Consider the following 11157-nt stretch of genomic DNA (forward strand, 5'->3'; position numbering starts at 1 on the left):
CTGTGGGTTAAAGCCTCAGCGCCTAGGGCTTGCCGATCGAAAGGTCAGCGGTTCGAATCCCTGCGGCGGGGTGCGCTCCCACTGCTCGGTCCCAGCGCCTGCCAACCTAGCAGTTCGAAAGCACCTCCGGGTGCAAGTAGATAAATAGGGACCGCTTACCAGCGGGAAGGTAAACGGCGTTTCCTTTACCTTTACCTAACCCTGTTCTAAAATAGGTGCTAAAAATAGAAGGACCATAAGGGAGTACAGGTCTCCTTGTTTACTGTCCAGAACTATGGAGAGGACTTGCCATTAACAGTGTCACTATTTTTAGACATGCCTTATTGATGGTATTGGCATATGTGAAAAGAGTGGACTTGAATCAACATTGACTTGGCGGCTGTTGACCACAGAGGGTTCCTTAAGCCCCCCAGCTGTGGCCAAACTGAATGTTGGAGTCTCCCACTGCCTCATTGTAATTGGCTAATGTTCAGTAGTGATTGACCTTGAACTGCAAACATCAAACATGCCTATTCTAAAGGGCCTTTAAATTATAATAAGTCCAACTCCTTACTCACCCAGTAGTTGGATTTGGAGCTAGTATTGGCAACAAAGGCTTCAGCTCCAGGTACACCAAGGCTCTTGTCTTTGCCTGTTTTCACAAATGTGATATCCTGCAATGGTTTACTAACTGTAATCCTGTCCAGAGTTCACGTGACTTATGTTTTGGGTCTTATCATCTTTGATTCGAGCCAAATTTGGTTTTGTTGGGGTGAGAAGTCTCTCATGCTCAACTGGCTTTCCCTTCCTAACCTTATGGCTTTGTGTATGTGCATTCACCCACACACCATTCAAGAACAGCTCTACTCTCCATTTGGGAGGGTAATACCAATGTACCTACCTATTTTTAGGCTACACAGTCCCTGTCATCTCCCTCAGCAAAATGCAGCCTTGTCTTCATGGGTATTTCTGCTCAGAGGAGGAATCTGTAGTAATATGGAGTACATGTGGCCACTATGCAAACATTTTGAACAGACTTTCCTCCACTTGTATTTCTATTTTGTCACATATTTATGGCCTTCCTCCCCCCACAACAAATTTTACCCTAGGCTGTGTGAAAGTTCCCAAGCTGCTTAAATTCCTTATATGTCTGCAAAATGTCCCCCCACCCCTCCCCAAGTGAAGCTTTGCCAGACTTCATAATTTTCTTTTTCTGCTTAGCCATAGTAACATTGTAGATGTGTGACAACTTTACAGAGCACAGTGGCCAAAATGACCTTACAATAGAAGTGTGACTGATTTTAAACCAGTTCATGCTAGAGGCTAAAGGATGTCATTACTTATTTGCATGCATGCACATATACCAGTTTGAGCAGTTCTGCCTATTAAAAGGATTGATGTGAGATTGATTTACCTCCCTGCACTGTGGTGAGGTGGAATTTGTGGTGATGTGATGCAAAACAGGAGTATTAAAAGCAATTTGAGTAAACCAATCTATGATTCTCTTTCGTGGATAAAGAACATAGCTGCTGTGCTGCATGTGATGAGACCATTCAACATTAGAAACCATCTAAAAAGAGGCAGGGAGGTAATAATCTATGACCCATGTAGTTTAGCTAAAATGAGGAACCTTTTGATTATAAATGAAAAACAATCGGGTTCTAATCTGGACATCTTTCTGTTGGATTCACATTTTCTTTTTCTTTTCTTTTCTTTTGTAAACTATTCTTCTAAGGAGAAAGGCTGCTTCATTTTGCACCACTTGAAACTTCTGAACAATAATGAATGGTAGCCTACATAGAATATAAAACATGGGTAACACAGTATCTAGATCCTGATTGGCTTTTCTGGACAAGGTTATAATACCGACATAGGTCCAAGTCCAGGAATACCTAAAAGCTATACATCTTAGGGACTTGGGTCATAAAAACTGACCCAAAGGGGCTAATTGGTGAGCAAAGTGCATATAGCTCCTGTAAGTGTGCATTAGGTAAAAAAGAAAAAAAAAAGAAGGTAAGAGCTGGATGACAGGCTACTTTATTAGAGTACACAAACTGATCATTTGAGCTTGGATGGATTATTTCAGATTACCTGTTAAAGTGAGCAGTCTTCCTGATTTGCTTGAACCAAACGTGCAGATATACAATGTCTGACTTTGCCCTATTGAGCAGCCATCTTGATCTGAAGGGAGGTTATACAATGATGAACACTCATCCTGATGTGTGGAGGTTATATATATTTCCATCTATATATATTTCCATTTTTATACCACACATTTTCATGCAGTTCCCAAATTGCAAAGAGTCTGGTTTTTAAAAGTGGATTTTGTTGCAGCAAAGCACTTATTCCACTTGAATTGTATAGACTTATTTTTCTGATATGCAACTGAATCCCTTCGAAATGTGTAATGGGAGGGTGCCATGCGAGAGGTATGGCAGAAGAGAGAGATGAACGTGCTCAAAACTGGAACAGGAGCCAAACATTAGACAAGTAGGAAGGGATGAGGCTGGGAAATAAAGGGACAAGAGGAGCAAAGGAGTGAGGGTACCATGTTGTGGGACTGAAGGTGAACAAAATACTGTTTGCCCCATTTGCTCTCTAGGACTGTTGAGATCCTTAAAAAATATCCATCATTATTAATAAGTGTTTGATTATAGGGCATACACAGCGTACTCATGGAGGAAACAGCTGCTGCTTTTTTTTTCCATTCTGACATTCTTGGTGAATGGCTGTGCCTTCTTTGAGTAGGTCTCAAGGCTTCTGGATCTGTGCTGTTGATCACATCCTCTGCTTGACACTTTCCCCTTCTACTGTTTTGCTGTCTCCTGATAGTTCTGCCTTCCTTTTTACCAACTGCTCTCGATCCTTTGAGGACTCTCGCCCTCATTTCATAAACCCACCCCATTTTCTTCCATCATGTCCACATCCAGCAATTTCTTTTATAAAATCTCTGAAGTGCAGGATCCGTTTCTTCCTGAACCTTCCTAGTCTTTCCCATGCTTTCGCCTATTTGTCTGTGATATACTGTCCCACCCTGGGTTAAAACTAATACCTCAAGTATCTTCTCTCTCCACCCCCCCCCCCAATGTATGAAAGAACAATTCCCCCTTTCCATGTTTTGCTGTTGTAACATTGGCAAGAAGAGCAAGTGCTGTTTCACACCTGGGTGTTGCTATAAATAGAAGTGGAACCACCTGCCTCAAGGAGAACACTCAATGGCACTAACAGTACGTCCTAACCCAGCCTGCATGGAGAACCTCATTGTAACCATTAACTCAGATCAAACAGACTTGGGAATCGTTAGAGATCTGGCAGTGCTGTTTACGGCATACGTAGCTTACTGCGCGCGCACACATATATATGTGGTTGTTTGTTGTTGTTTAGTCGTGTCTGACTCTTCGTGACCCCATGGACCAGAGCACGCCAGGCACTCCTGTCTTCCACTGCCTAAACTCGACACAAGTATTTCCAAGGTGGGAAGAGTGAGTGTGTACATTGATGTTTGGGTGATGGGCACCATTTTGAATGAAAATAGTGAACCAAGACATTATTTTGGTGTTACTTTGCCCATTTTTGGCACAGGTTCAGTCATCTGTCGAGATCATAACGAAACATTGCACAAGGGTTCCCAAGATGGGGGCAGCAATCTTTGGCAATGTTTGGATGCTGGATGCCAAGCCTGTGCAGAGCTTGTCTGAGACCCATGGCAGAAGTCCCCTGCTGACTGGGAGGAATGGGGTACGTATTATTGGCATGACAGTCCAGCAAACCCCTGCCCCGTCCCCCAGCTGGCTTAGCCCTCTGAGGCCCGGGGCAGGTATGCCTGGCTCCCCCCACTCTACAAAGGCTTCCTGGTCACTATCTTGAATCATGATGGCAGACCAAAACATGACTTTGGCATGACTTCACCCAATTTTTGGTGTGACATGTCTAAACTCACAAATTACACTATCTGTTTAAAAATAACAACAACAACAGGTTCCTAAAAATTCCCAGGCAGTGCCAGGCACCCCCTGCTAATAAAAGTGGGGGAACCATCTTAGTGATATTTTATATTAAATCCTGATGGGATTCTGATGCTGATGTGCTGGGGATGCTGTGAAAATTATTCCGTGCATGAATGGGGAACTCTTACCTGTGATTCCTGCATAGCAGGGGTGGAATAAATGAGCTTTGGAATCCCTTCCAAGTCTACAATTCTACGATCCCACAATAAACACCCATCTGGAAGCACCCCAAAAGCCCAAGACGTACGAGAAAACAAATGATTATTTCCCTTTGGCTTTGACACATCAAACAGGGTTTTAAATGCAATAATTCCTACTTGGAAATAATTTATACAGTGGTATAAAGAGGCATGACATGGGTCTGGAGATTCTTGCATTTCATTCAATATTGTGAAACAATGTTTTTGTTCAGGAATCACATGAGACGCAACCAGAACTTAGTACTACAGTGAGTTACTTAAGCTGCATATATACCTTTAAAGCATATTCTGCTTCTGGGCACTGTCCTTTACTCCTTGCAGAGTTACGATTCCCAGCAACCCTTAAAAAACTGCAGTATCTAGAATTCTTTGACGGAAAGAATGTGCTTTGAATATAAAAGTGTAGTGGATATACTCCAGTGGGAAGGGAAGGGCAGGAGAGTAGAGTGTGAAGGGATCGTGGTTTAGCACCAGCAAGAGTAGATCGAAAGGAGTGGATTGAGGCTGTAGGAGAGCAATCAGCTCATAGGCCAAACAAACTACAGTGGTACCTCAGGTTAAGTATTTAATTCGTTCCGGAGGGCCATTCTTAACCTGAAACACCACTTTAGCTAAGGGAGCCTCCCGCTGCCGCCGCGCCGCTGGAGCAAGGTTTCTGTTCTCATCCTGAAGCAAAGTTCTTAACCTGAAGCACTATTTCTGGGTTAACGGAGTCTGTAACCTGAAGTGTATGTAACCTGAAGCGTATGTAACCCAAGGTACCATTGTAGAAGCTTTATTCTTTCAAATGGTAACTACCTAGACTCAGTACAATCTGTTGGAAGAGACTTTGCCCAAAAAACACAATGTAGAAGGCTCAGTCTAGAGCTGAATGGGGAGCATTTGCTGGCTAAAGGATGTGGTGGGGAGGTTGCTGTTCTCAGGAAACTATCCTGACCTTAGTTGACTATCAGGTTATGAGAAAGGGCTAAATCAAGCGATGAAGCATCCCATTTGCCTTTCTGCATCCATCATCCCAGGTTGCTGCAGATCAGATCATCTTCCACAATGGACCAATAGCAAGTGATGACGAAAACAATAAATGTATCTGCAGCATAGAGCTCCCCGACACTACTTTTCCTTCACATCTGATATTTATCCTGGAAAACGCTTATAAGAACCTGAGTACTATTTATGAAGAAGAAGCGAGCAAGGTAAGGGGGCACACTTCGGCACATAGACAGCATACCAAATATTTATTCCCTGCCTTGAATCACTAATGCTGTCTAGTTCTGACTGTTTCCAGCAGCTGAACAATATAACACAACACAATCAGTGACTACAGTATCTATCATATGAGCACTGATCCAGAGCATATTTTCTACAGCGTTTATATTTGCTTACATGTAAGATTGGCTTGTTAAGAAATTGAACTGCATCCCTCTCATATTATTTCTTACAAGTCTGGCTGATGAAGAATTGATCAAGATTGGCTGATGAAGCATTGAACGAAACAGATTGGTTATCCGGAAACTCTGTTCTGGAGATATTTGGTGACTTTTGAATTATTCTACCGCGGCTGGTGAAGAAGATTTAGAGACTTTGGTTGTAATTTCTGATCATTTGTATTAGTCTATAAATAGTGTTTAGTGCCATTGTTATTGGCCATCATGCTGTGTTATATTGTTCAGCTTGTCTATATTGCAACACAGGGGTCTGTTTACGGATTACTGTTCCCAGCAGCTGGCAACACTACACAGGGGAATGGTACTGGTGGGGTGTGTGTGTGTGTGACAGAATGTGGCTCACAGATCTTTCAAGGCATGTTAAGAAGAAGAAGAAGAAGAAGAAGAAGAAGAAGAAGAGGAGGAGGAGGAGGAGTTTGGATTTGATATCCCGCCTTTCACTCCCTTTAAGGAGTCTCAAAGCGGCTAACATTCTCCTTTCCCTTCCTCCCCCACAACAAACACTCTGTGAGGTGAGTGGGGCTGAGAGACTTCAAAGAAGTGTGACTAGCCCAAGGTCACCCAGCAGCTGCATGTGGAGGAGCGGAGATGTGAACCCGGTTCCCCAGATTACGAGACTACCGCTCTTAACTACTACACCACACTGGCTCTCTTAACCCTTCCTCCAAAGCACTGTTACTGGATAGCCCTGGTAAAATAGTCCACCACCACCCACTATAAACTAAATTTGTCAGTCACAGAAGTGCTCCGAGTTCTCCCATCTCCACACCCCAATGTTTGTGAAAGTGCAAAGTTGAAGTCTACTCATTGTCTGGATACACCTTCAAAACTGAGTGATAAAAGAATGGTTGTTCCAGAGAAAAGGACAAGCATGGAAGCAACAATTGTAATGAAATGGTTGTTCATGATTTGTGGAAAGATGTTTTCAGTATCCTGCTAAGTGTGTGTCCTGCAAATTTCTCTAGGCTATGAAACTCCAGACAGACTTGGCATCATTTAATGGTACCTTGGAGAAATTAACTGCAACAGTGTGTCAGGTTGAGATGGAAGGTATCAAGGATGAAGAAACTTATCAAGACCTCCTAGAAAAAATTAATCATACGAAGCGATGGGCTCGGGATCTGACTAATGCTCTAAGTGCAACTGATGCGGGCATTACATCTTTAACCGAACAGGTAGGTACAAAATGTCTGGGAGCACAGCAGTTTGAATTGTGCTTGCACATTGTACTGAATACACCAAGAGTGGTGCTCCTGTTTGAGAGGATTCAAACCTGCTTTAGAAAGGGCATTTGCGGGACTGTTTGGGGCTCTTCAAGGAAACTTTAAAAATATTTCTGTGCAATGCTGAGTCCTCCATGGCAAGAGAGCTGCTTCAGGGAGCAGGAAAACATGGGATGAGAATTTTGCCTATTTTAATGCTTACCACTAGCATAAAGTCTCAAAAGAGGTTATTCCTTCCTTACCTCTCCTCGTTATTTTTTTAAAAAAACCAGACACTTTCAACATTCCATGGCTCATGGACCTAATTAAGAATGTTGTGAGCAAAGGCAAAAACCTCTGCTCCAAGGCATGTAAGATGGAGCCAAGCATCATTTTCATCAGGGATTTGGGGACTGGTAGTCCTACTAACTTAGTAGCACTAAGCCCATCCCTGAGCCAAAGGATGCACTGCCAAGGCTCTTTGAGAACCTGCTGCCACAACCACTATCCTCTTTCCTGGCCTCAAAGGTGATTTCTTAGCAATTGAGGACAGGGATGTGAGGAGGGAGGCTGTGCAGAACACAAGTGCCTTCAAGCCTTTTGCAAGTGCTTGCACTGACTTCTTGCAGAAAGCTTAAGCTCACAAAAGTGCAATCCTTTGGAATTCAAACAGTGAGATATTCATGCATCCCTAGACGTAATGACTAGATGCACCTAAGTTCTGTTCAAATGTTCTTCAAAAGTGGGTGAGAATAGCACATGGAGGGGAGGGGAGGGGAGTTGGGGCCATGCACTCACATCTCCATCCACAGCATCCCCACTGCCCCTCCTCTGACATACACACATTGAACGAGGAGGTCTGGGAAGGGGACCTCAGTGGCTGAGCATATCATAGATCCCCCCTGCAATTGGAAAACCAGTACTAGCAGGTTTCCTGATCTCAAGGAGGATTCTAAGGGCATTCCCTTAGGCAACATCCACACCATACATTTGAAGCACATGGCTTCCCCCAGAGAATCCTAGGAAATGTGTTTTGTGAAAGGTGCTGGGAACTGTAGCTCTGGGAGGTGTAAACTACAGTTCCCAGGACACTAACTGCCCAATTTCTGGTTGAAGCCTTGATGGGCTGAGATATAATGGCTCAGGCAGGCCTTAAGATATCCTGGACCCAAGTTGTTCAGGGTTTTGAATTTTTCTGAAAACTGCAGGTTCTTTTCACACATAGTACATCTTTATTGTAAGATGCTTAGCTGGGGGGTAGGATTTGAGAAATAAAGGCATACCCCCTTAGCACTTCTGAGATATTTCCCAGCCATTCAGAAGTCTTGGAGAAGATTCAGCTATTAAGAACAATCAGTCAATGTCTCTGGGTCATAGAATTATAGAGTTGGAAGGGACCGCAAAAGTCATTTAGTCCAACTTCCTGCAATGCAGGATCTTTTTGCCCAATGTGGGGCTTGAACTCATGTCCCAGAGATTAAGAGTCTCATGCTCAATCCATACAATAACAAGAGAAGTAATTGGTTACATCATCATCTCTCTCTCTCTCTCTCTCTCTCTCTCTGTGTGTGTGTGTGTGTGTTTGTGCATGCTTTAGCCTCTCTCATTCAATCACTCATGAAGCTGTCAAACACATCTACTACCACAACACACAGGGAGACGCTGCAGTAGAAAATTGCTTGGGGCTGTTCAATTAAACATGTGCTAATATGTTTCAGGTCTCCAATGTCTCCAGTATTGTGTGGGAACTAGAAAAGTTTGACGAGAACAATGTGTTGTTGACACATAGGGAAATAGCCACGCTCAAGAAACAACTGGCTGATTGCGAAGACTCTGTTACAAATCCCAATTCTGGCCTCTCTCCCTCTGGAAAAGGGACTCCAGAGTTTGGTGAGTCCTACCGTGTGATTGTGGGCTGGAACTTCTCCTTACATTGGTTTGTCTATAAGCTACATTATCATCACCATCATTATGATCACCATTATCACCGTCACCAGAATTAATATTTGTTGCTTTTTTCATAAAAGTGACTGAAAGCAGCTTGCGCTGTAAAAACCACCATTAAAAACAAATATAAGAAAAAGAATAACATCACGGCATAAAATGCTCATTGTATATAAAAGAGCAGATCCAAGTCAATCTGCCCCACTAAAAATGTGAGTGGAAGAAGACACCACAAACATAGTTAAGTACTCTCCCAAATGAAGGGCCAAAAGCCTAGGAGAATAAAAAAAAATGTTTTTGCCTGGGACCTAAAAGCAGATAACGCAACCAGGCATGCCTCCCTAGGGAAAGCACTCTACAAACGGGGAGCCACCACTGAGAAGGCTTGCTTCAGTCTGGTCACCCCACAAACTTAACCCAGCTTCTTCTCACAACTAGCACATCCTCAGCGAGCTATTTGAGGCACCACCTGACCCAGGAAAATTTTGCCGTCGTTTTAGCTTTGAGCTCTTTCACTAGATCAGTTCTCAGCCTGTACCTGTAGAATTCAGGGTAAAAGGAATTTCCTAATAATTACTGGATTACCTCCCACTTAATAGTTCTTTATATTATAAAGAGGCCTGCAGAGCCCTTCTGGTGCCACAGGGTCCCCCCGCCATTTGACATTAGACTTGAAAGAAGCATTCTGTTGCACTTACTAATAGAATGTAGCATGTGCTTGTGCTTAGTGCTCACAGCAGTTCTCAGGTTTGCCAATGATCCCAAAAGGGATGATGACCACCTGCTTTAGTGAGAATTTTGGAAGGCAAACATGTAATGAACAGCTGATCAATGACAGTACAGAGGAGGAATTGGGAAGCATTATGCAGAGAAAACACAGCAGGGCAGAGGAGTCTGGGTTGGGGGCCTGACCCGTTTTCTAAATGCAGTGGGATAAAACTTGGCAGAGCTTTTGAAACAAGCAGAATGCCTAACATGGTCACAGAAAACAAAGATGATTTAGTTACTTATCTTGTAAAATTTATGCACCTCTTGATTGTTAAAAAAACACAAAAAAAACCTCAGAGCAGAGAAAAACTTGTCAAGAGGAGCCACAAACAAAAGTAATTCCCTTTCTATTCCCTGGCAGGTAACTGCAACAACAAGGTGTTGATAAACGTTAGCAAGCCACTTATAGTGAAAGTCAACTGGTGAGGTTTAAGCTACAAATTCGGAGCTTGGGGAAAGGACTTTGCTGTTGGAAACAAGAATCCTGACGCATACTGGGTTGCCCCGCTCAACACAGACGAGCGTTTGTTGGAAACCTACCGCATCTACAACTCCTATTCCGACCTGCTGCTCTACAAAAACCAAATACAGAAAAGCCTTTCTCAATTTGTTGGGTTCACCTGGAACTACACTAACTGTGGGCAGGGAAGCGGAACTATTTTGTACAACGGCAGCTTCTATTACAACTGCTACAACTCCAGGAACCTGTGCAGGCTGGATGTGCAGGCTGGATGTGTTCAACAACTGGTACTCTTATAGCGGAATCAATTGGCAGGACTTTTGATTTCTCCGGGGATGAGAATGGACTGTGGCTCATTTACTCCACGGAAAAAAACAAGGGGAAAATAATGATTGGGCAGCTGGATCCCAATACTCTGACAATAGTCAAGTCATGGCAAACCTCACTGTACAAGCCTAAGGCAACCGGCACCTTCATGATCTGTGGGGTGATGTATGCCTTGATGCGGGTGACTGAACACAACGAGAAGATCTTTTACAAATATGACACTAACACAGCCACAGAAGGCTCTATGGACATCATCCTGGAAAAGCTCACAGGCACACCGCAAAGCATAAGCTACAACCCCAATGACCACAAGCTATACATGTACAATGATGGCTACCTGGTCACTTATGATGTGATATTCCGACGCGTCCCCCTGTTCCAAAAGAGGAGCGTGATCAGTGTGAAAGAGCCAGATACTTTTGCGATGGTCGGTAAAAACCACTTCAGCTCACAAGACTTTGCCATAGCTTGAAGGAGAAACAAGGCCAGGCACGCACAACATTTACATATTGGCAAATACATATTTTAAATGGTAAAAGTCTTGATTGTAAGGCCAGCAGACAGATTCTATCTTTAAAGGGTATAATTAAACAAGCCCTTTTCTTCACAGTGCAGTCAAGTGTCTACCTGTGTGAAGAGAACATGTCACAGGGTTGGCTGCTCTCACCATTGAACCTCCACTGCCTTTCCCTCGCACCAAATGATTCTGGCAGTAACAGGATTAGGGCTTTGGTGTGGAATCTGCTATAGATCATGCCACTGAGTAACTAGGAGTTCATAAACAGCAGACATACACCCTGAAATCACCTTGTGTGTGTTGTGTTT

General features: G+C 43.4%; 1 pseudogene across 1 annotated transcript; it reads left to right on the forward strand.

Annotated features, from left to right (window-relative positions):
* The first annotated feature begins 197 nt into the window (after positions 1-197).
* Positions 198-11107, forward strand: LOC307211947 (olfactomedin-like; annotated as a pseudogene). Its single transcript, XR_013843872.1, has 4 exons — positions 198-3717; positions 6597-6806; positions 8552-8723; positions 9907-11107. The product of XR_013843872.1 is annotated as an olfactomedin-like (transcript).
* The last annotated feature ends 50 nt before the right edge of the window (positions 11108-11157 follow it).

The sequence above is a fragment of the Podarcis cretensis genome, assembly GCF_951804945.1.
Source record: "Podarcis cretensis genome assembly, chromosome: 1".
NCBI lineage: Eukaryota > Metazoa > Chordata > Lepidosauria > Squamata > Lacertidae > Podarcis > Podarcis cretensis.